This window comes from Callionymus lyra, chromosome 2 (assembly GCF_982586985.1).
Source record: "Callionymus lyra chromosome 2, fCalLyr1.hap1.1, whole genome shotgun sequence".
Lineage (NCBI taxonomy): Eukaryota > Metazoa > Chordata > Actinopteri > Syngnathiformes > Callionymidae > Callionymus > Callionymus lyra.
This window is the reverse complement of record NC_141819.1, coordinates 40,062,761-40,088,526: the sequence shown is the minus strand read 5'-3', so window position 1 is coordinate 40,088,526 and position 25,766 is coordinate 40,062,761. Positions and strand designations below refer to the sequence as shown.

At 39.5% G+C, this 25,766-nt stretch overlaps 1 protein-coding gene across 6 annotated transcripts in view; it reads right to left on the bottom strand.

The window, feature by feature from the left end:
- dab1a (DAB adaptor protein 1a) overlaps positions 1-11,029 on the bottom strand; it is a 93,194-nt gene extending 82,165 nt beyond the window's left edge. For 2 of the 6 annotated variants that reach the window (XM_087785185.1, XM_087785188.1), the window contains exon 1: positions 10,632-11,028. The gene's annotated coding sequence lies outside the window, so the exon portion shown is untranslated. Of the gene's footprint in view, positions 1-10,631 lie in introns of all 6 variants that reach the window. The other 4 variants (XM_087785186.1, XM_087785189.1, XM_087785187.1 and 1 more) reach the window with 3 other exon arrangements.
- Between the last annotated feature and the right edge of the window lie 14,737 nt (positions 11,030-25,766).

Below are 25,766 nucleotides of genomic sequence, written 5' to 3'. Positions count from 1 at the left end.
GTTTTTGTATTAACCCTTGTGTTATCTCAGAGTCAAGGGTTAAACTCAGCATGTGTCCGTGGAAACGTCAGCTTTTCATTAGGTTTCAAAGCTGCTGCCTCACAAGTGACTAAGTTTTATTAACCATTTCTGTGAAACCAATCATTGAATCGTCAGCGATCTTCAAACTACCAGCTGAGAGTTTTGTGATAAGAGGTGATGATATCACGCTGGGTCCATCAGTGGATCACTGGCTATGGATTAATGGTCTTATCTTTGTGTGACACGCAATCCATGTATCTGTGTTCCATCTGTCTGCAGCATATAATCCATTTGTGGTGTAAGTGGGCGGAAAACGGAAAGCTTGGATTACAACAATACATGTTGTATCATCGGTGTTGTCACTGGAGTGAGAGAACTAAAAAAAAGTTTGTGGACAGAAAAAAGCCGTTTTTGTCTGGAAGGGTGGTGGATTAATTAGAGTAAAAACAAAAAAACGACAATGTTGCACTTCTCAACCGATTCATTCAAATCAAGCAGCCATTTATTACCGTTACCGTCTGTTAGCCACCTCAGTTTTTGTGCCTCGCGACATTTTCCTACTCATACATAAACATCGCTCCCTCAGGTACAAAGAAATGGCATCCTTCTAATCTGTTTTATTTTGGATAACCTCCTCTAAAAAAAGATCAGTCTCGAGACAGCAGAGTAAGCAAAAACCTCCAAATCACTTAAAGCAAGCCTGGAAGGATTTTCATTTCTTCTTTTAATGCTGCGTGGAAAAAGAAAATAGGCGAACATTTTGATCGTTATGTTTCTTTCTTAATTGAAACCTAACTTGGTTTATGGGATGGAGAGATTTCATGATCCGTGAAACACCATAAAACCTCCGTTGTGTGATCACAAACGTGCTTTTGTGTGACTCTGGAGTGCTCTGACTCATAAGTTTGTGAATGAGTAAACGCATGCCGAGGTGTATGTCATGGTTGAGCGTTCTCATGAGAGTCACTGTCACACTTTGTGTTCCCTGAATGAAGCATCTGGCTCCTTAATGCACCTTGAACTGGAGAGAGCGGCTCTCATCTGAAACGCACTGAAGAACGCGTACAAAAAATAGTAAAAGGTAGAAGCAAAAAGTACATTGAAAAATATTGTGGATTTGAAAACCTGCAGCTGTTGATCTTGTTTGAGGCCGATGGGGAAACAATAAAATACTACTCAAGAGAGCGCCGAAACCTGCCATGCTGCTCATTAAAACACGGATTTCAATATTATTTGTTCAACATCAGCCCCAGTAGGACATTTTAAACCCAAAGAAAAGTCTATTAGACATGTTTTTTGCATTAAAAAACTGTAACACAGCAGTAAAACGGCTAGATAAAAAAAGAAACCAGAACGTTTTCATCTTTAACTGACAGATCGATCGTCTTTAACTTAAAAGCCTGCCTTTCTCTGTGCATAACCTCTTCTGTCCAGCTCTTGCGCATCCTTCTAGAGCGCCCCCCTGAGGCCGTAAACCCATAGCAAAATTAAGATTAGTCGCATTGTTTTATAAGAACGAGATTTCAAGGGTGATCGTTTAAAAGGTGGCGGTGTATAGTACAGAAGATAGTCATTTTTTAATTCATGCCGATTGGACAGCAGGTGGCAGTAGCATTCTCGAACTTGCTCTCTTTTTAGAGGCAACTTGACTGAGATGTGACATTCAACTGTGGTTTTAAAATGTGCTTTGAGTCAAACTTCTTTACTTGAAATAAGAATTATTTTCGCCTGGAGAGTCTCTGAATTGTCTCTTCACTCAGTCAGCCATATTATTCATGCTGAATATCAGTCACAGTTTTATTGAAAAGTACAACAATATACACAGAAAACTGTCTCCTTTTCAAATTGTCTACAAGATGTTTTAGGTGTTATACTCACTGATGAAATATAGATACATGTGGATCATTTCATTGGTATTCAACTGTAACCAGCACAACAACAGTGACGTGCAATGGCACCACAAGTCACTACCTTGAGAGAGAAAGAAAGAAAAAAGAACAGAGAGGAATATAAAGTGACGATCCTCTGAGGAGAACCTCTTTTTCATTCTCGTCTTGATCTATTTGCCTTGCATCCTGGTGCTCACTACCGGGGTGGAAGTCAGCGGGGCAGCTCTTTCGGGAAACAAGTGAACAAGTTCACTCGTGTTGGCCCCTCGCTACGATACATGTTTTCATTTGCCAGGATGACAAAAGAATGAGTTGTTGTCCATCAGCGTGCATTTAGAGAGGAGTAGAAGAAATTAAAATGTGTCACCCTCTCAGTGGAGCTGAAAATGTCCGGAGGTGGATGTAATTCAACCGAGGCGCCGATGTGTCCTGTGAGGTTTTGGGGATGGGGGTCAGTGATCCTGACTCCTGGGGGGGTTGAGGTTGAACGATGGTGAATTAATTGCTGTGTTAATGTACTGGCACTACTGGTAAATAACTGGTGTATTATTGTGTCCGTGTGTGTTGACGTGTGTGCATGTGTGAGTCGTTTCCTCTGCAAATTCACGCTCTGAGCACTTTTGTTTTCAGTCAAAAACCCATTAACAGCGCGAACACCCCGGTGGTTTCACCTGCAAGTGTTGCTCATCGGACAGACTTGAGTGCAAATCCAGGCAAAAATGGACAAAAGGAGATAATGTTGATTTGAAACACTAATGGGTCGGTGGAGAAAATCCCTCTTGCTCTAATGGCAAAGTTTTAGAAGGAGGACTTTAATGTTTTAATAATACCATATATCAGACCTGGGCAAAGTGCGGCCCGGGGGCCACATGCGGCCCTTTGACTGTATTTATGCGGCCCTTGTAATGTCAAAGTATCATCATGTATAAATGGTTCTAATGCATTTAAAAGTGTATTTTGTATTTATTATTAATTTACAACACTTATTTACCTTTTCCCTCCTTTTTGTGTATACTTTTTTGAGTATATATTTATATAGTTAGTCAAAATATTTAAAGTTAGTGGAAGAAATGTTTTGAAAAAAACTCATACAAGCATAAAATTGCAGCTTATTTAGCTTAATATATGTCACGGCCTAATGACGCTTGTCCTTTTTTTAGGGATTTTCTCGTCTTTCTTTTTCTAAACGGCCCCTTACAACATTCACAGAATTTAATGTGGCCCTTGAAGAAATTAATTTGCCCACCCCTGCCATATATTGTATCATATCTCTGGCTAATAAACTAAATAACTAAATAATGTTTATTTTCCAGACATATCCTGGCAAAGGTAAATTATTGGACAAAAACATCTAAATGTAAATTCATAATGACGTGACCAGTTTCTAGGTCATCCCTACTCAAAAGGAGTATTACAAAGTTCTAAATTGTATCTATTAAAATACATCTTTGATTGGTCGGGGTGTGTATTGGCTATATTGCTAACTAGCTTCAACTCACGCTGAACTTTCATTCATTTGAGCACCGGAAAGGATGTTGAAAACTTCCCTGATTTCTTTATTCTGAAAAAACTAATTTCAGAATGCATCATCAAAACATGAGTATATGTATACATACACCTGTCACTTCATCTACATTAGCTGCCCACTTCTTGGTTTCTTGTTTCCTCAACCATGAACAACATGTCTACATAAAAAATACAACCACTTTCCACCTTCAGTTATCGATAGATGATGAATTAAACTTCAAGTTACACTGAAGTTACAGGCGATCTGTAATGTTACCACTCTACAAATATGATAATTACTTACAATACAATCCTGTGATGTTAGTACAACATTTGCACTACACGTTTCTGATCAAAGTTTCTTGAATATAAAATATTTCTCTGTAACAGTAAGGTTTTTTTCCCAGGAATGTTTGATACGTGGATCCTGAACTACTCACTGTTGTGCTCATAAAATTAGCATTAGCTCCAAATGTCAAATTGAACATGTGAGGACAAAGAGTGTGTGTCAGTGTGTTGTCTACAGATGCTGGTCCCGCTGTGGAGACAGATTGGGAGCATTTTACCAGATTACAGATTACAGACCAGCGCAGTCAGATTAGCTGGCAGTTTGATCTTCACCTCTGGGCGGACCGGCCGGCTCACTGACAGCCGCTCTGAGCGCAGTTATGTGTTTGAGATAGCAAGTGTAGCATGTGTGCGTGTGCGTGTGTGTGTGTGTGTGTTGCGCCAGCAAATATTGATTGCAAACAGGTTTTCTATCTCCCCATGAGTGAATAAAGGCAGAGGAATAGAACATTGACATACATGCAAGCTCCCTGCAAAACTGCTGAGGTAGACTTGAGGTCAATTATTTACGGATCTCTTACACACAAAGGCACCTCAGGCCACTAACACATCCTTTGTATTCAACAGAAAGTGAGCAACGTCAGGAGTAAACTAGCAGTTACGTTTTCAGAGCCAGGCATTACACATCGATCATGAGCTGTCACTCCAACTTGAATCAGAAGACTCATGACACGTGTTTTATTTAATGGTTAAACCATAATTGTTATATCAAAGGAACAATGAATATACAAATCTAAGATTCCGAAATTTAAAGTAGAACCGTTTTTAACGTACAAAAGCTGTCGATTGATTATTCAAGAGAGGATTATTGATCTCCTCAGGGGCCACATTATAAACTATGATTGCTGTGAGGGGCCACCAAGCAGGAAGAAAGAAGGATTGAGGAGCCTAAATAAGACAGATAGATTTCACAAGAAAGTTTAAAAAAAAAGACTATAGGGGCCTCAGAAAATGTTTAGGAACGGGAAAAATGAAATATAATAATGGTATATAAAAATATGGCATCCAGTACTGGAAACACACCATTAAATAATTCCCTATGCTTAACAAATAGTACATGTTAAAAACTGTAATAAAGGAAATAAACTTTAAAAGTTGATGTTTCTTTATATATTTTGATGATTCTGTGTTTTGTAATAGTGGATCCCCGGCCATAGGCTAATGGTGATTAAGGGACTATGGTATGGGAAAGTTTAGGAACCCCTGCGTGGCCACTACTGTTCCACGGGCACTTTATTTCTGTTCTAAAAGTGTTAAATCTTGACGCTGCTAAATTTACTGGAAAAATCAAGAATACTCTACTGTATATGGGACCATCTTGTTGCACAGAAACCAGCTGCAGGCCCCTGATAACTCTTTTGTCAAGCTAAAGACTAAATAGAACAAAAAAAAGTTTACCTTCAAGAGGAATACGATTAGTCTAGTCTTCTTGTTTTACTGTAAGACCTTAAAGAACGTGACAGCAAAACTCTGTCACTTCCAAAAGTACAAAAACATGTTGACTCACTATGCAGGAGCAGACATAAAATACCGAGTGTGTAACGCTGTCGTGACACACCACTATGTGGGTCTGAACTATGCTGACTCATCGTCGTTGGCAAGTTATCCAGATATTGACTGAGTTCGGATGATTCATCCAGTTCTAATATAGCCATAAATATGAGACAGCGATGTGTACAAGTCACTTTACGATCATTGTAATTGAACTCAACATTAGGTTGGTTTAGAACAAACCAAACCCCCTTTCCTCAGACTCTCCCCACAAGCTGCACAGAGAGACATCACAAACTCGTCCAAACAACCTGAAACTGTCTCTGAAGTGAGAAAATTCCTCATTAAAGCAGCAACATTGAGATAAAAAGCAACTAAAATGACTTGTTGAATAAACATTATTTGTGTTTCCCTGACAGGAGCAAGTAGCTCCCACAGCTCAAGTACAGACAGAAAAATGGAGTCACTGTTTATCCAGGAGAACGTTATCATCTATTGATCTATCTACTCTCGATTAACCAGGGCGGTGGGGGAAGCAGCCAAAGGACAAACAAGCAGGGGTTGCTCTCCTGTCCGAGACACTCTTCTTATATAGACCTTCTTATCCAGGATGTAAGATTAATAACACTTGCAATGATGTGGCGATTTACATAAATCCTTTGACACAATTGTTGATTAGAAAAGCATCAAAAAACCTAATATTAACACCCATATTGTGTGCAAATATATTTTGTATACAATCATATTTTCCTCCATCTATTGATCTTTTTTAGCATTTGAAATAGTATTTATGTGATAAAACATTGCAATGAGGTCAACGAAACAGCCAGAAGGAGAATCATTCCAGAACTCACTTGCTTACTTGTTTTCCCTTGTTTTAATTGGTATTATCTTAGGGTTTTTTAACTGTTCTTATTTTAATAATATTTTCATTTTCGTGAACAGCAACTGCTGTTGTTGAGAAAGGACAAAATGCTTTTCACTGATACTCTTTTATTTAATCCCACAGTGGGAAAGTTTAAGTTGTGAAAGCATTAAAAAATAACATTTTGTTTGAAAACATATACATATTAGATTAAACATACAGTGTGCTTACAAAAAAATAACAAGGCAAAAATGTATAACATGGAGTAAATAATAAATGTAACAATAATGGTAATGGACAAATAAGCAGAAGAAAAGACTGGATTTCCACTGAAATATAATCAACTTTTTCCCTTTCAAGAATTCATCAATTCATTCAGTTTTGAGCTATTTTGCTCGCAGATCAACACATAACCTCCTTGGCAGAGGTAATGAATGAGTGCAGTCGTCAAAGGAAAAATAGTAGAAGGTGTCAACAGTAGGTGATGTGACTTTTAATGTCAACTCTCATGAATTGTATAGTGGATTAAATGTCGAATATGTGTATATACTATGTTTCAACTATGTCTTCTTTAGCAGGAGGGATGTCCAAATGGCCTTTTCCAATATTCACGTCTCCAAACGAGCTGCAGAAATAACAACATGCAGATTATGTGAAGAGGTAACAGCTCAACAGGCGGCAAATCCCCAAACTCTGAAAAAGGAAGATCCCTCTTCACCTCCACTGGGAAAATGATGGGTTGTGCTTGTTAAATTGGGCGTCTGCAGCCTGCTGGTTGTTTTCCTGCGCAGCTAATTTAAAGAAATGTCACAGAGAGCACACCATAAGTGAGCAGGTAGCTTAAATAAGGTATCAATATTTTCTCTTGTCAACCTGTAGCCATAGCAACGATCGTCGGCGCAGCAAAGTGGGCCACTTTGGGAACGACAAGATTATAGTAAATACGATGTTGAAGTCGCTATTTTAGAGTCAATGACGAGTTTACAAAAGTCGTTCACTTGTTTACTGCTGGAGTGGTGCTCATACTGACTCTACATTTCTTCTAATCTTTGGCAACTTTTGGCAACTTTTTCTCCTCTAGCTGTTCCCGAATGAGGAGTCACCTTAATATATTGAGGAAATTGAGGAAAGTGTAATTAAGTAATGATATCATCAAATTAACCCTAAATATGCTATAAACAGTTTAATTCATACTTTATTTATTCGTCTAATCTGATGTTAAATCATATTTTTTGCAAATATATTTCAATAATCACTTGTTTTATTTTAGTAATAATAACCCGCTGGTCATAATTGTTCTGGCCACGTCTCAATGAATGAAATATATAAATGCATTGTTTTAGTAACCTGTCAGAAACGTTTCTATATAATTGTCTGTCTGTATGAAAACTACTTAATTCAATAAGATTTGTGATTTCCTGAAGTTCCATTAGGATTGGATTAGATTTGACCTCATAAAAACACAAATGAATCTTTGAAATAAATCAACTTTCATTCGACTGAAGAAGCAGAAAAAGCAGTGTACTGTACGTCACAGGACACAATTCCCGAATCATGAAAGTGGTTTAATTTAAACAACCTTGTCCTTTCTGAGTGAAGTTTGTGCATTTTTCCCTTCATTGTGTAGGTTTACACTGGGAACTATGGTTTCTTCCCACGGTCCAAAACCTGGAGAGGTTGATTGAGTATTCTTAGAGTGAATGATTATGAATGCCTGGCTCTGTGCAACTTGGTGACTCTTCAGGGTGTCCCATGTGTTTCGCCCTTGGCAGCTGGGATTGGCTTCCACCCTCCCTCGCCCGCAATCCCGAAAAAAAGAATAGTCAGTATAGAATAATAACTTTAGTTTCATGGAAAGAGATAAATAATGTTTTGTGTTCAACATTATCTAAACATTATGACCCCTAGTTAAAAAAAAACTAGTCTAAAAAGTAAGATTATTACTAGTGATGTGTTGATGAAGCTTCATGAAACAGTTGATGAGGTATCATGATACAGTGTCTTCATTTTGAAAGACCACTAGATGTCACTCTCTGTTTGAAAATAATGCCAGGTTTCATTGAATTAGTAGATTAGAGTCAAAAAATATAAAGCATAGAGCGCCATCTAGTGGTCTTTCAAAATGAAGACACTGTATCATGATACCTCATCAACTGTTTCATGAAGCCCCATAGACCCATTAATTTTGCAAAACTTCCGAACAGATCTATGATAGCAGGAGCCGCTTCTTTTCAGACGTTTTAAAAAGTGGACAAAAGACCAGAACCAACTGAAGAGTTGAGAAGTTTGTATCCACCCTCACAACATCAAAAAGATATTTCTGTGTAACATCTAGGGTTCCATGTCTTCAAAAATAAAACTTTCAGCGTGTACTTCAGTGTAGTGCAGAAGAACACGGTTTACAAAGTGAGCTTGATTCAGCAACAGAGCAGGAAGGAGCATGGAGAAGCAAAAGGGAGGTGAATGAAACACAAGAGAGACCCCGCCACACGGTTCTCCCTTCTGAAGTTCCTCACAATACTTGGTAGGTTACTATGACGACCACGAGTTGCCTGCTGGGCCCATACAGGCAGAAGTAAAAGGGCCAGCTGGCTGCTGTTGGAAAAGAGTATTCAAGTCATTAAAAAGGTGGATGTTGAGTAATTACTTAGGTGGGAAAGAAATATTTGTAGATTCTGGGATAAATTAAGATTTTGTTTCTTGTTTAATATATATGGTATTTATAATAAGAATACTAAATAAATGAATTCACTAAACATAAGGTATATTTAAAATTGAGGTTTTACAGTAGATTAAAAAATAGAATTTTAATTTAACGGTTTAATTATGTCACAGCTGGCTGGCAATGATAGCAAAAATAAATCATATTTTAACAACTGATTCTGTTTTATTAACAAAAAGAAATTAAGTAATTAAGTTACTTAAGTAAGTAAGTTTTCAGAAAAAAATGTTATTAATGAAAACTCTACTCTTAAAATTCCTCAACCATCCATTAGAAAAACTCTATTTTTAAGTAGAAAAGGTTTCAAAAAAATGTTTGTGACTATTCCATGTACTGTAGCTAAAATCCTTGGGTTCATTTAAAGAGGCACTAATCTTGTACCCCTTCATTTGTGTCGAATTAATTCACATGTCAAACTGGTGACCCGAGGCCACATCGCACCCGTTAAGTCATTTTATTTGGCCCATCGCATAAATTAAAATATATTCCTATTTATATGATGACCTATAGAGATGCCATTGATGAAGATACAGGGAACAGAGATTATTGATTTCAACAATTAGACAGATCTGAAATCTGATTTGGAAGTAAAGGATTTGATGCTCTATGTTTAAAAAAAAAAGTTTGGTAATCATATGTATAAAAAGTTTTGTCCAATTGTGCGATTGAGTTTGTCACCCTTGTTGTAGACAACCTTCAAACCACCCCAAATATTTCTAAGATGGGAATTAAAATTCTGCCAGCCTAAAATTCTGATCTCAATTCAAGGACAATTTACAAAAAAAATGCCATTTTTTCTTTTTTTAAAGGTCTTGTCTTAAATGTTCTTGACACAGAGTTGAATGATGTCATTTGATTGGGATTCTCTTCCCCAGATTAGAGACAGTTTGGTAAATTTAAAATGCAAAATATAAAAGCAGCTAGTAAATGCAGAAGTGTGATGGACGTATGTCCCGCCCATGCCCCCCACAAATGTTGGCACGGCCCTGTCCAAAATCCACTTCAGATGAAGTAAGATGATGAATGGACGTGGGTACAGGAGATATATGGCAGGGACATGTATCTTGCAGACGCTGACTCGCTGATAGAGAACCCCCCAGATATGTAGAGATGTATGCAGAATGAATGATGGGTACATCTATGACAAATACACGGGGGAGAGCAGATTGACCCATTGAAGCGGCTCCAGCGTCCACGGTGTCTCACATGAAGACTCTGGACCAGCATGTCCACACCCTTGACGGACCCGGTCTCTGGCTGAGATCTGGAGCTGGATACTGAGCCAGAGCCAACCAGATTAACACGCAGACATTGATGGATGACTGCTGGATGTATTGAAATTGTGACACTTCACTGATCAGGTTTTTTTTTTTTTACTTGTGTATTGGGGGGTGGGAGGGTTACCCGTTTTTAACTGCACCCGTGTTTAGTTCACAGGGAGAGAAAACAACTTGTCAGTGTGTTTTAAAATACTTCAAATGGTTACAGATCGTGTACTATTGGATGATTGAAGACGGAGAGGGAGACAGATGCCAAAACGCAGCAGCAGCGTCTTTCCTCCCGCCTTACGCACACACACACACACTCACACACACACAGTGCGGGGGTCACTCCCCCCACATACACACATGCGTGCGGACCCACATCCCGATGCACCAGCAGCAGGAGTGGATAGATAATTCATTGCAGTGGTCGCAACAGCACACACACACTCAGAGACGCAGTAGAAGTCACACACACACACTTTGCGCATCACTTCAAGTGCAGCTTGTTGCGTGGACGGACTTACCTTCAGACTACAGCGACAATCTTCACAGTTATTTCCCATTTTGCGGCGGAATAAAAAGCCTTTAGACTCCAGTGGTTCCCGTGTATCTCCTCTCGACTTATTCTCACATCCGCGGAGTGTTGAGCGCGTAATCCACTCTTCCATGCCGGGCGCAGCAACTCACACCCGTTCACATCGTTCCCCACAAAACTATGTCAGGCTTCTTTTCAGCGCGTTTTTTCTCTCTCCTCCTCCTCTGCCCCCTCTTCTTCCTCTCCTTCTTGACTCTCTCTCTCCCTCTCTGAGGTTGCCTGGTTACCTCTTTCTGTAGGCTGGTTCACAGCGCCGGTCGGCAGCCAATCACAGGCCCCGGATCCCCTTAACCCCTCCGTTGCTGCACTGTCCTATTTCCAGCTTTCAAGGAGTAGAGGGGGGGAGGACGAGGAGGTTGGGGAGGATAGTTAAGCATTTCTTAAATATGAAGCAGCTTAAGTAAAGAGTGAGGAAGAGAAGGGGGGACCACTTTCCTCCCACTTTCCTCCCCTCTCTATACTAAAGATTGTCTCACATTGTGAACTACACAGAATAAAGTTATTTCTTACTTTTTTTGAATGTATTTATTCAGGTCAATCACTGACTTTCTAAGTGTAAATTAAAGATCAACTTCGAGCTCTCAAACCTGTTGACATAATAAAATAATATTATTTACAATATGAACTTTCCCCGGATGAAGCTCCATGAAGCAGTGTGATGTTGTTTAGAGTTCAGTAGGTGGCGCTCTCAGCCTTAAAATGATGTGATGTTTTATTAGAACAGTTGTTCAAAACAATGGAAGACGGTAAAGAGACTGCCATCTACTGGACTCTGAAAATAATGACACTGCTACATGAAGCTTCATCACTAGATATCAGTTCACATTATTATTGCAAATGTTGTCAAAACATGATCTGGAGCTTATAATCCATGCGTTTTTGTCTTCTCGTTTAGACTATTTTAACAGTTTATTTTCAGTTCATACAAAACTCTGCAGCAATAATTCTGACCTGCTCTAGTAGAAGAACTCACATTTCTCCGATCCTTAAAACTCTTCACTGGCTTCCAGTTTCTTTCAGGATCAACTTTAAAATTCTGGTTCTTACTTTCAGATCTATTCATGGTCAGACTCCTCCTTACATCAGTGATCTGATCCAGCCTTACACCCCAGCTCGGGCTCTGAGGTCTGTGGATCAGAATCTACTGATGGTTCCACGCACAAGGTTCAGGAGCAGAGGAGAGAAATCCTTCCAGACTGTTGCTCCTAAGCTTTGGAATGACCTTCCTTTTCCTCTGCTCTTGATGGAGTCTACTGACTTTGTTGACACATTATTTTAGCAGTATATTGTCTTTGTTTGTTAAAGTGCTTGGTGACCCTGGTCTAGAAAGGTGCTTTACAAATAACGTTTCACTTACTTACTTCCTTAAGCCTCGGTCACAACCAACCGTGCAAGTTTTTAGTTCGTACGTGTTTTGGGAATGCCACGGCCGCCAGGTTTTTCTGAAAACTAGTGAGGGAGTGGTAAGAGCAGGGAGGGAGCATGTCACTCGCACAGTTGAACAAGGTGAAAGTACTCGGCCTGCACGTCATGCCTGGCCTTGAGTGGTTGCGTGCATCGTCCGTCGCGCACCTGTTGAGAGAGTTGTACGATGCTGATCTCTGTGCGATTGCGAGGAGACCGTACTTACACATGCTGCTCACGTACGGTGCCCTCACTCTCTCGCATGTTGTAAGTACACGCATATGCGATGAATGTGAGTTTATCCTGCCCCCTCAAACTTACATGTAAGTAAGTAAGTAACAGCACAATGCCCCCTCATGATTTGTGGCTGCCCCCTCATACATGCCTGTCTAGACCCGGCCCTGGCCGGAACAACCTTCTGAAGTTCTACAGAAGTCACAGAAGTCACAGTGGCTGCTGCTTCAAGATGCTGCCAACACGGTATTACTTGCGTTGATACGGGAGAGGGAGTGTCAACAGATGAAACGTTGAAAGCGCGGAGAAGCGACCACTCAGAACGGTCCATGTGAGTTCTGCATGCTCATTGGACAGCAGAACTGTCCTGGGACACGCTGAGTAAGCGGTCTACGCACGGACTAAGCACCCACCACTCACTCAACTGACCGTGGGAACATTTTTAAAGACTTAAAGACATCGCATTGTGGGCACAATAGGTGTAGAGGGCACACGGGTCACCGTTGTCGTAGGGTGAATCCGTAGCCCGACCGAAGTCAGAACCCAGCCAAAAGTTCCTCATGCACTCAAAGTGCTACGGCGTGTCGGCGTGCTCAAGAATCCGCACTGAGGCGGTACTCACCACATACGGAATACCCACATTTTACCAACTTTTTTGCAAGTAGACAGCACGCAAGTGCAAGTACGGCGGGTTAGGACAGGGCTTTAGTCATAAGGTCCCGCGCTAAAAGCTGTCTATAAAAACAGCTTATTTGTTGTTTTTTAAGATCTATTAAAAAATGAATTAAATTTATGAATTAAAATGTAATCGTCTGTTTTATTTCTTAAATTCACTGAACATCTTTACCTTCATCATTCATTTCCTGCCTGAGCGATCCTTTCAACATGGGCACTGCGACGTGATGCGGATGAAAAAGAAACCAATCCTATTTTAGCGGCGTGAAAAACGGCCCCTCTTCGTGGGAGACGTTTGACGGATTTGCATAAATTCTATTTTCCTACTGGCAAAAATAGGGTTACTCAACCCATACTCATAAACACTTAGGGCCGCAGGATATCATCTCATGGGTCGCAAATAGCCCCCAGGGCACACGTTTTAGGCGACCAAGAGTAAAAATATTGCTTTCTCACAATATTATTTCTTTTTTTTTATTAACAGCAGAGTCAAGGGATCAAACTGAGACAATAATACAAATGTATACTTGTTACTAGTATCACAATATATCGCAATACATTGTTTTATTCATCCTGTATTGTGATACGTATCGTATCGTCAGTTTCTTGCAATACACACCCCTACTCTTCCCAATGTGAAGCCACTGCAACAATTTCTCTCAATACTGGAATATAATTGTTTTAAATGAGGAAATGAGTACATTCAGCAAGAATTAACTGCCTGATGTAGTTAAGAAATAATTCATGAGGACTCTCGTTTGTTCATAAATGAATATTCTAGTGAGTGTGTGCAGTAGCAGAATAGTTAAGGGTGGGGCTTTTTTAAAACAATATTTCTATCATCATTACGATCAATTAAAAAACAGGGAAAACTACAGCTAATAACATAACATTAATAACGACTCATAGCTTGTGAAGTCATCTTTGTTTGTTCAAACTCAACTCAAGAATACAGACTTCTGACGCAACAAAGTTAACGAAACTGCAACCTGACTTTTCCATCAGTTCTCCATCGAACCGTCACCTTTGGACTTCCTTCCACCTGCCCCCCCCAGAACCCCTCTGCCGCTCTCCTCTTAACTTAGATCATCCTGCTCAACAGAGGTGAAGAGCTTGAGCCGGGGTTTAGCCGACTTAGCGTAGACGTTATTACTCTGATCGCAGCGAAGGCTTGAAAACACTCACCTGGACCTGTTTTCCACATATGTTTGTCTAACACGGTGGCTGAGGCTTAAGGAGGAAGCCTCAAGGAGGAAGTCTTACTCGTGGCGAACGTCTTTTAGAGGGTTACACTAGATGTACTGGAACTCCAGCAAGTTGATCCAGACCAGGTGGAGTTTCTACAGAACTGAACTTTTTTCATAAAAAACTGCAGTCATGTTGGGACCTCTTTACTAAGTTAATGTTCCAACCAGGTGACCAGATTTCATGATGCCCTCTTCTGTTGTAAACTAGAGGTCTGACAACAAAAATGAGTCAAATACACAAAAAAGCGATGCTGCTAAGTGTTAATGCTAATGCAAAAATTATCAAAACATTTTTCCTGTCTGTCTTTCACTTAATCAAATGTGAAAAAAACTAATTTTTACGACCCTGGCCTGCAGCCCTTTGGTAAAAGTAAAGATCAAATCTAGTTTTAAAATGTAACTATGAAAATAAATATTGTGTTCTTTTAAACCATGACCAAATAGTTTCTCACACTACTGTTGTTTTTTTCAATGATAAATGATCAGAAGAGGAAGAAAGTCTATAAAATGTTACTTGAGTAGAAGCAAAAGGCTGTTGACCTTTCCACGTGATTAAATGTTCAAGGTACAAAATCTACAAAACTACAATGGTTTTGTCTACATTTTGCCGTATCGCAGCTTCATTGTGATGCTATTTCTGCATACAATCATTCTTAATTTCAAGAAATCCTAACAGTTATAAACTTAATGAACAACGTTTACAATCATGTTGAGTGTTAGACTCCAGATAGTTTCTTTCCTACCAAGAACAACTCTTCATACTTTTATTCATTCTTTTTCAGTTTTTCAGTGAAAAACTCTTTAAATTTCTGTTTGTTTGCAGAGCTCATCAATGTTTCAAGTTTCTGTAAATCAACCAGTCGTGCACAGTTCAAATGTAACCAAGAACATATCTGCACCAGTGTCTTTTTACATGGCCTGCTAGATGCTTTTAAAGTAGATGATTTTTTTATGTTGATATAGTGACCTGTAAAGATGTAAGTATTTAAGGATAATGAACATAGCTTCATAATGTCAACAATTAAACAGGGACTTCAAATGACAGCCAAAGTGAGGTTGAAATAAAGGAATTAAATGGGTATTTTATATTCCCTGTTTAAGAAAGTTTGGTAAATATTTAAAGAATTGCAGCCACGACCTTAGTGATTTTGGCGTCTTGTGAGTTAGACAAACCTGCGTGATCACTACATAACATTTGGCCCGCCTTGAAAAACGTTTGGCCTCCCCGGGACTAGAGGCCCTTAAGCTTTCTTGAAACCAAGTTTGTATTATCCAACAACACAACTCAAACACACATTGCAGAAATGTGTTTTTAAATGACTACCTTTGACATAAAGCTCTTACTCTACGAGGTTAGTGTGGAAATCCATTTTGATATTCTGCCCCAATTTTAGAATAATTCCTGATCTACTGCAATGAAAATATACAGATAATTAATTTCATATAGTAACTCTGTATTCCTAGCAGAGTGTACATGTGGTTTTGCACTGCACTCTCTCCTTCACACACCAAAGCCTGCCTGGCCTTTCTACTGACGGAGCCTCCTTCGCTCACTTCCCATCCGCTGGCCAAGATCCACTCTCATCATCTGTCCATCTGTCCACCTCGCTGAGCAGATAACCCCTGGACGTGGGTAAGCGAGCAGCATGCGCCTTCGTCTTACGTTACATTTGAGTCACACACACACTCGAACACAATCTCATTTTCGGCTAATCCTTGGGAATGACCAGATGGATCTGAGTGAGAACTTGGTCGGTCACAGACCTTTTTTTTTTCTTCTCCCCGCGCTGAAGAATAAGGCTTCCCTCTCAACTGCAGAGCGAGAGTTAAAGGAAAGATAAATGTGAATCAATGGAACGAGGATAAAAAGTTTGAAGAAAGGGAAACGCCTCTGTAGTACCAACAAAATGGGTCAAAGTCGTCACACACAACAAAGGATTTCTGAGCCGCCTGGCTCAGTACAGTACCGACACGAGCGCCTCCCTGGATGTATATTTAGTTTGCTTGAAAGCTTTGAATCCTTTTTCATGTAACACGTAGATGTGTGCCTGTATCCTCTAATCGACACACACTTGGAAAGTGTTAAAACAGGCTGAAATATGGATGATGGAAGTTTAAAAGCATGTGTGATCTTATTTCAGTGCTGCAGTGTAGTGAAGGTACAAGGGCTGTAGTCCCCGACCACAGCTATATTCCGTGAGGCATATATTAATGTATTTCATTTCTCTCTTACTGATTATTACTGTCTGAAAAGACAGACCATATTGTTGTAGAGAAACCAGCCCCAAACTCCTGCTGACCAGCTTTATGTTGAGATGTATCATAAAAAAGTTGGTACTTCATTTTTGCTGTTTATATCTGTAGGTCAGGCTGTTTAAACATTAAACATTAAACTGGTTATGGTGCACGGGGATTTGGGTTTGGGGAAACCCCCTACAGTAGAAAACAGATTTGTGTGTAGTATTTTCATACATACCATACAAAACAGGATAATCTAACCTACATGAATACCCACAATAATCTGAAGGGTAAAATACACAAACAGAAATATATTGATGTGTTGACGAGGCTTCATGAAACAGTTGATGAGGTATCATGATACAGTGTCTTCATTTTGAAAGACCACTAGATGTCACTCTCAGTTTGAAAATGATGCCACGTTTCATTGAATTAGTAGATCAGAGCCATAGATTATTAGCAGAGAGTGACATAAAAAGGAACTAGAAGAAAATAATGAATCAAAATGGAGACTAAAATGGATCTTGGTGATCATTGCTTCTTCATTATTAGTCTTGTTTACACGTGAGGGCAAGGATGATTTAAGAGATTAAAAAATGCTTGTTTTTTTTGGAGAATAAGCATCAAGAGAGAGAAGGTCCAGATGACCAGCCTCACTTCTGGTCAAAGGCTTTAAGCAGGACTGGACTGGAAGCAAAGGTTTCCTTCCTCAGCTGCTGATCAAAGTAAATGAAGGATGAGGGTTTAGGTGGTCATAATAAAGTTTAATTAGGAGAAAATATGCCAATTATTATCATTATTATTATTATTACACACTGCAAATAAAAAAACTCTGGCCAGGAATCTAAAAATGGTTTCAGCGTCTCAGCTTTCTTATTTGAGCTTTGTTGTCCTGATAAGCACTTCACTACCACTGCGAATGTGCCAAAGGAACAGCTGGGAATTGGTGGGGAAAATCTTAGCTAATTCCGTGGCTCCGTCCATATTGCACTGGATTATATTCAAATCCAGGATAAGGAAGGGACTTTTAAGGATAATCCATCTCTGGGTTTAATTGTTTTCTTGTCCCCAATGTCAATTTATCTTAAGAGAGTTATTTTGTGTGCTCAGACATTTGGATGTAAAATATCTGTCAACGTTTTCCATGATGTTTTTTTTTTTTAAATATATTTCATTATATGTATTATATATAACACATTCATAAGAAATTACAATGCAATCTTGAGGTTTTATAGAAGTTATGATGGTTTATAAAGGTCAATTTATTATCCTTTTTTTTTGCAGTTACAGTGTAATTCCGAGACATCTGTCCCACGTTACTTAAAATTCCTAACATCTACCACATTTAATACTTTATAGAGCTTGTAATAAGTTGACAAACGTAATTATAAATGGTCATTACATCTTCTAAAAAAGTCTTTTAAATGCATTATATCTCATGAGATAGTGTGTTTGTGATGCATTATAAACAACACTTTTATATAAAGTCTAACCAAATATCTCTCTTGAACAATACAGAATAGAACTTCCAATGAGAAAGCTACATGTCGTGCCTTTATCAATCTGGTTCCCTTCAGATGACGTCCCTGCCAACCCTTGATGATCTCCATGAAACGAAAAAAAAAGCCAAGCCAGTTGGTTCACTCAGACTAACTATATTGATTTATTAATGACATTTCCACAGCTTTACTCTGTAGAAGATAAAGGCGGGACACATCTTAGGAAGGTCATCTCAGGTCACATATTGACAATTCAGAATGAATAACTCGCATGTACAAATTAAATCAGCTTCAGCACAGAAACCTTGATACAACAAGACTCAACGAGACTTAAACAGTGACGTTAAAATATATAATTTCTGACGTATTTACATTTTTTGTGGCGAAATGAACATGCAAAATAAATCAACAGCAAGTACTGAAACAACTGAGACGAAGTGTTTAAAATAAAAGACATTTCAGCATCACTGTAATGAAAACTTGTATTGTGAAAGGCATAGAACTAGAAAATATGTTTTTTAATATCCTTAAAGTGCAAACATCCATCCACAATAAGCAAATTCTCTTCATGACCTGTATCACCCTAAAGAAAATCAGTCTCTTGACTGGATATTATCACGAGTAAAAATTTGTGATAATATATTGTTAAACTAGTACTGAATAGATCTAAAAAAAAACGAATGTGTACCACATAAAGAATATCTTGACAGTCCAGTTTTAGCCCGCGAGCCTGCATTTGACAGTTGTGAGCCACTGTCTTCAATGTCGCGTGACATTGGTGTCGGAAAAAAGAAAGACAAATGTAAACGCCGATGTCCTTAGAAGCAGCCGTCGATACGTCTGGAGGTGAATTTGGGAGACAGAAATGAGATCAGCGTTACTTAAGTGCACCGCGACCCGCTCGGTTTAGCATCTCCGCGCCAGAGATATGTTGGATGTGAGCAGCGGGAGGTCGAGTGTGTGCTTGAATATGAGAGTCTGTGAACAAGAGCAGGTGGGGGAGGGTCGGGCGGGGGGGACATCAGACATCCCAGCATGGAGATGTCAACATTGTTACTGTGTCAGAATCATCAGGACGTCAATTCATAACGAGGACGGCATCAACAGGAAACATAAAGATTTATTTTAGATAAACTCTGGTTGACGTTGAAGAGTGTTACGAGCTGCTCAGAGAACCCAGAGGTAAATAAGTAAAGCAGGCTTTGATGAGGAACACGGCAGAAGGGGATCGTAACCTAAATCTGCAAGACTAAGCTACAGCCAGGAAGGGGAAGGAAGCTGGCGGTGTTTGACTTCATATGTTTGCACATATCAAACATATGAACAAGCGTTTGCACGCAGCAGGTAGCCGAGGAAAGTGATCTAATCCTCAGTGTTGCCGCCAGTCTTATCATGCAATATCAGCTCTGACATCCCAGATTCCTCTCGGGATTAAAAACTGCTACCTTGTTGGAGGATCTGAGACTTTCCAAGGTATTTAAAAGTCGAATTCCACTGAACGCAGAGGCCTTGTTGTGTTTGATTAGACGTGTTAGTCTTAGTAAAGGGATGTCTAATAAGTGATGTTTGATTGTGATGATGAATTAAAGCACAGAGACGGTGCATACCTCTGCCAAGTTTCAAACTTATTTTACTTTGTTAGAAAAAAATGCAGCAAATGATTTAACCAACTTCTGTGAAATATGTTGACACAGATAATTATCCCTTGTGTTATCTCAGGGTCAAGGCGACCCGGAGGCCTGAAAACAAATGTGTTTGCGGTATCCTTTGGATTTTCTCTGCATCAAGGTGAACAACCTCCACCACTGCATATGTATTGATGGAAGCCAGAAATGCATCTTGGAGCCATCTTGGGAATCCAAGGGTCCTGGTTCAACAAGATTCCGGTCAAGAAAGAAAGATAAAAACAACATCCCAGGACAGTGAAGTTAGGGTTAAAGACTGCAACTGTTTTTAACCAGGTTGCAAATATTTAAAAGTGTAAAATTCTGGTATTTGTTTTGGCTCGGCATGTGGTTTATAGCTTTATTACCAATTAATTCGCTTTTTAGCCAGTTTGCTGCATAATTTGTCTAAATGTATTTTCTTTATCAGATCACATCTTTCAAACTCAAGGATGTGTAATGATAGGGAGACTTGGAGGAAAAAAAAAAAAGAAAAGATAAATTGAGCCTCAGAAATGGATCAGAGTCATACTTCCTGTTTAGCATATACACATTTGGTTTGGCCCACGACTTTGCCTGCTAAAAATGTTGTGAAATGAGGTTTGAAATCCCTATTGTAGATGATTAAAAAGCACAAATATGTTATTTTATCTCATTTACTTTAATAAAAAAACTACCTATGGAAGTTCGTCCTGTTCAGTGTGAAGCAAACTCATGGTGAGATAAAAACCGCCGAGCGTTCATGAGCAGCACTATTGTTTTAGACCCAGCATCACTGACATCTTTCCTGAATAAAAGTGCATAATCCAAAGTGCTAAACCGTCTCACAAGAGCTAAATCACCATGATTATCATGGAGCGCCAATTTAAAGGCACTCAGATGGTTATTCCGACCAATTTCCTTCAACATCCACCTCCTAACAAAGCACCTGTCCAAAGTGACACTCACCATGTAGCAGCAGAAAAAAAAATCAGCGTCAGTAGAAATTGTATGAAGAGCAAAAACTAAAAAGGATAAATTGGAGTGAGTGAAAGAGATGATACGAGTATCTGTTTGACACCAGATCCTCTCCAGCGCCACTGGAGTGGAGAGTGATGAAACTGACCCGGCTTGACCCCGGGGTAAAATCTGTATCGCTCCACCAGAGGTTTGTGAGTGTAGAGAGGCGAGGTGGTGCGTGAGGAGGAGAGGAAAAAAGAGGGGAAGAAGGAGGTGAAACAAGTCGTGATGACATACTTTTCCTGAATAATAGAGGAGTTGTCTTCATCCATTCTTTAAATGCCGGGTAACAAAGCAGGGATTAGTCTGGTAGTGTGTCACGGCCGGGATGACTGCATGTGTTGAGGTGAACACCGAGTGTGTCACAGGTACAGGAGAGGTGGAGTCGTGCTACAGACCTCTGACAGCTTCATCAGGGAGCTGCAGGGAGGCTGAAGACTCTATTTAAGAAAGACATTCACCGACTATGATTCAGCGCCGGGACCATGAGTCATGAGTCAGAGGAGGAAGTCGGACAGACGCTTTCTCTTTAGATCGTCTTATGTGTCCAGATTGATGGTCGGCCCAAAATCAGAGTAGATTAATTTGACCCATAAAGATGTCAGTGTTTAAGATAAGATAAGAAACATAGATTATAGATGTCAACCTGAAGTTGAGGGAAGGAATTTGATGTGTCTATCCATCTTTCTCTTTCTTTCTAACTTTCTTTATGTCTTTCCTTCTCTGTTTCTGTCTTTATTTTTCTCTCTCTGTCTTCCTTTCTTTCTTCATGTCTTTCTTTGTTCCTCAACCCCTCTGAATGATTTAATAGGTGCTACTTTCTATAATTTATTTTATAAATTCCTTCCTTCCTTCCTTCCTTCCTTCCTTCCTTCCTTCCTTCCTTCCTTCCTTCCTTCCTTCCTTCCTTCCTTCCTTCCTTCCTTCCTTCCTTCCTTCCTTTCTTCCTTCCTTCCTTCCTTCTCAAAGATATTGCAAATTCATGTTTTAAAGCAAAATACGGTACAATTATCACGTAAAAAAATATATATAATATATATTATTTATTTCTTTAAAGTCATTCTGTCTTTGTTATAAAATGTTCATGAAAATTGGAAATTAAAAATCGATACTTGGCTTTGAGGATTAAACAACTCAAATTATCTGTGATTATTACACTTATAATGTGGCTTTACTGCAACGAAATCGAGCAATGCCTCAACTAGTAGTAAGCCGACCACTAGGGGGCGACCACATGGTTCATACATCACAAAACTACCTACAGAGTAAAGTTGTAGCAGTAGCCTTAAGTCACTCAAATGTGAAAAGCAAACTGTAAAGTAATACCAAAAAGAGAATTTTAGAAGGTAGAATTGTTGTATTGTTGTGGTCAGGTTGATGAAACTGTCCTGGAATGGAATATCTGTCCTGATAGTCCACGTGAGCTTCAGTCTAATCCCATTCTTCAGGTCATGGTGCCCTCAGACCTCGTCTCACCGCCAGCCCAGATCTCCAAGTGTCGGGCAACAGAAGGAGCCGGTCGTGGGCCGAGGGCGGCGTCTCAGCAGGACCCCCGTCTCTCTGTGGTGACTCGGAGGCCAGACAATAAAGCTAACTGCATCACGCCGGTTCACACGGTCAGAGAGTCTTTTGATGAGACCGTCTAACCTCACACAACATGTGTGTGTTTGTGCCAGTGTGTGTTTCTGTCTGCGAGCCAGGGCTGCTCGGGGCTCATCGCTCATCTCAGCGGGTATAAATAGAAAAATTGAGAGCCCGGAATACAAGAGTGTGTTAGGTCGAGAGGCTCCTACAGCAGGACCAAACGAACACACATTGAAACCATATGATGCACTGAACGACACAATTATACACTTGTGTCGAGCACATGAAAGACTCACGGGTCAAATCATGATACAATAATATGTTACATTTTACTATTTTTTTCATAGTTGCTGTAAGGATCTCTTCTGTGAGAAGTGATCCGTGGATTTTTTTCCTCGTCCTTCGTCTGCTCTGATAAAAGACCTTGGATTTAAGTTGTTGGTTCATTATTTTTTCCTTCCTTCTCACACAGATTACAAATACATGTTTTAAAGCAACACTATGTTACATTTTATCTATTGAAAATCAAATCGGTTCCTTCTTTCTGTCTTTTCCTTCCTCTCTTCTTTCCTTCTCTTATCCCCGTCTTTTTCTCCCTTCAATTCTTCTTTCTTTTTTCTGTCTATTCTTTGGTCATTTCCTCTTTTTTTGCGCTTTCTGTTGTTTCTTATTTCTCCCTTCTTTTCTTCCTGTTCTTTTTTCCTTCACTTACCAATTATTCATTCCCTCCTTTTCCTTCCTTCCTTCCTTTCTTCCTTCCTTCGTTCCTTGATTATTTTCCTTCCTTTCTTCCCTTTTTCCTTTTCAAGCTCCCTCTTTCAGTTTTACTTTCTTTCTTTGAATTCCTTTCTTTAATTTCTCCTTTTTTCTTATGAGAAAGATTTACAAATCAAGTACGCAGAGTCAACACAGTAAAAGAACAATGGCGAAAATAAATCATCTAAATCATAAAGGTTACACTATTCCAACACTAAGGCAATTACGATGGATCTACTGACTCCTTCCATAAACATATCAAGACATTTTTATTTGTACAGGCTTTTCCCTCATTTTCTGAGACTCCTGTGTTATTCTCTGTGTTATCTTGATCTTTTCAGTATATATTTTATTGAGTATTATTTTGATTGTTTAAGCGCTTTGTTACCCTGGCCTGGAAAAGCGCTCTATAAATACAAATTACTTACTTACTTACTTTAAACGAATAGACCCGTCCTGAAGTTTAGGAGTAAAATAGAGAAAAACTAAACAAACTCTGCAGCTCGTGTCCTGACTAAGACTAAGAGGCACAGACATTTCCCCTGTGCTGTCCTCTCTACATTGGCTTCCAGTAGAATTAAGAATACAATTTAAAATCCTTCTCTTAACCTATAAAGCTTTACATGGCCTAGCACACAACATACACTGAAGATCTAATCCAAACTTATCAACCTTCTAGGACCTTACGATCCCTAAATTCGGATCTATTAGTTATACCACAAATCTCTTAATGTAGATTTGGAGCCAGGGCCTTCAGTTATCAAGCCCCTCTGCTGTGGAACCAACTACCGGCTTTAGTCTGGAGGGCAGACACCCTCTCTATATTTAAAAACAATCTTCAAACCTTACTTTTCGATCAAGTCTATAATTAGGACTGACTCGGGCTCTGCCTGAATCATTTCTTTTTGTTGCTTTAGGCTAAGATTTCTGGAGGAGTTTTAGACACCGAGCTCTGTATATCCTTCTTTTCTGCATTACATTTATCACTTGTGCAGTTTAAACCCAAACTTTTTATTTCTCTCCAGCACCTCCATGGACTCTCCCATACTCTCCTCTTTTCTCTCACTGTATCCTCCCTCACTCTTCTCTCCGTCCATCTAACTACCTTCCTCCCTGCTGGTTACAGCAGGAGGCCGTCAACAATGAGTCTGGTTCTGCTCAAGGTTCTTCTAAAAGGAAGGTTTTCCTCGCCAACACCACACTGTGTTTCATTATTGAGTTGCTGTATCTGTTTTTACTTTCTCTATTGTAGACGTACTTCAATTGTAAAGTGTCTTGAGATAACTTTGTTATGATAAGACACTTTAAATAAAATTTAATTCAACATTATAGCCATTTTTTCTCAAAAATAAGCAAGATTTTTGTTTCCATTGAAGGTTATATTGAGTATAATCCTTGTAACTGTTATGAATCTCAAATGATTTTTGCATCTTGCAAATGTGATTTTCTAAAGCACGATAAGAAAAATGTCATTTTCCTCTTCTTTCTTTACATATCTTGCCTCATTCTTGCAATAACTCTTAGGACTGAATCATCTTCAAAACCTTTTCATGAAAGCAGTGAAACTAAGTACGCGTCATAGTAACACTGACCTCATCCAACAGTTGCATTATTCCCAGTAACACATTCCTCACAGCGAAGGCTAAACGTCACAAAAATACCAGAGCAGTGACTGGGTTGGAAGTCTTACCTGGACACCACCACGACTGCTTTCCATATCACTGGTCCTCAAAGATGGAGAGTGCACCTGGGATGGATGGAGGGAGAAGATGGAGAGGGGGAATAAAGGTATAGCATTAAGAAAAAGCACTTGTCAGGTAGCCCATTAGAGAACCATTACAATACCAATCTCTGCCCACCATTTATCCTTCTCAGTGTGTGTGTGTGTGTGTGTGAGTGTGTGTGTGTGTGTGTGTGTGTGTGTGTGTGTGTGTGTGTGGGGGTGTGTGTGTGTGTGTGTGTGGGGGGGTGTGTGTGTGTGTGTGTGTGTGTGTGTGTGTGTGTGTGTGTGTGTGTGTGTGTGTGTGTGTGTGTGTGTGTGTGTGTGTGCGTCTAGTCACCACTGGAGAGATGAGATCATTATGTGTGACTGCGAGGCTAATGTCACACTCAGGCTAAAACACACACACACATGCGCACACATGCTGAATAAAGAGGCTGATGTGACCAGAGACGAAACCAGACCGACCACCGCGACTATTTCTTCTTCGATGGGATTCTTATTTTACCTGCTGAGAACATCAAGTGACAGGAGCAGAAGAGTCAAAGAACAGGTAGAACCGAGAGAGAAATGTTGTAGAAGCAAAAGCTTCTGCCAGGAACTGATGTAAAGAAGAGTGTTGATCATATTCTATACATGAAAAGCTTAAACAAAAACCTTTATCGAAGCTAAAAAGAGACAACTAACCCTCATTTGTATCTTTCTCTTCTTCCTTTCTTTCTCCTGAGACAGTGGTTTAAAGTACTGAGAGCCACCAGAAGATGCAACAAGGAACTGACATAACCAGAGCCTTTATCTTGGTTTGGAAACACAGAGTAAAAGGAAAACAACAAAACAAATAATATAACATTGATCTTACACTATCTCAACACTAGGGGTATCACTATTTTTTTTACAAATTACAAATAGACCCTTCCTGTAGTGTAGAAGAAAAATGCGTTTAAACTAAACTTTTAAACTAAACATTCCCAACATTATAGCTGAGTTTCTGTCATAGTTTCCACTCAATTTTTTTTTTCTCTAAATTCTACAGCAGAATCATTG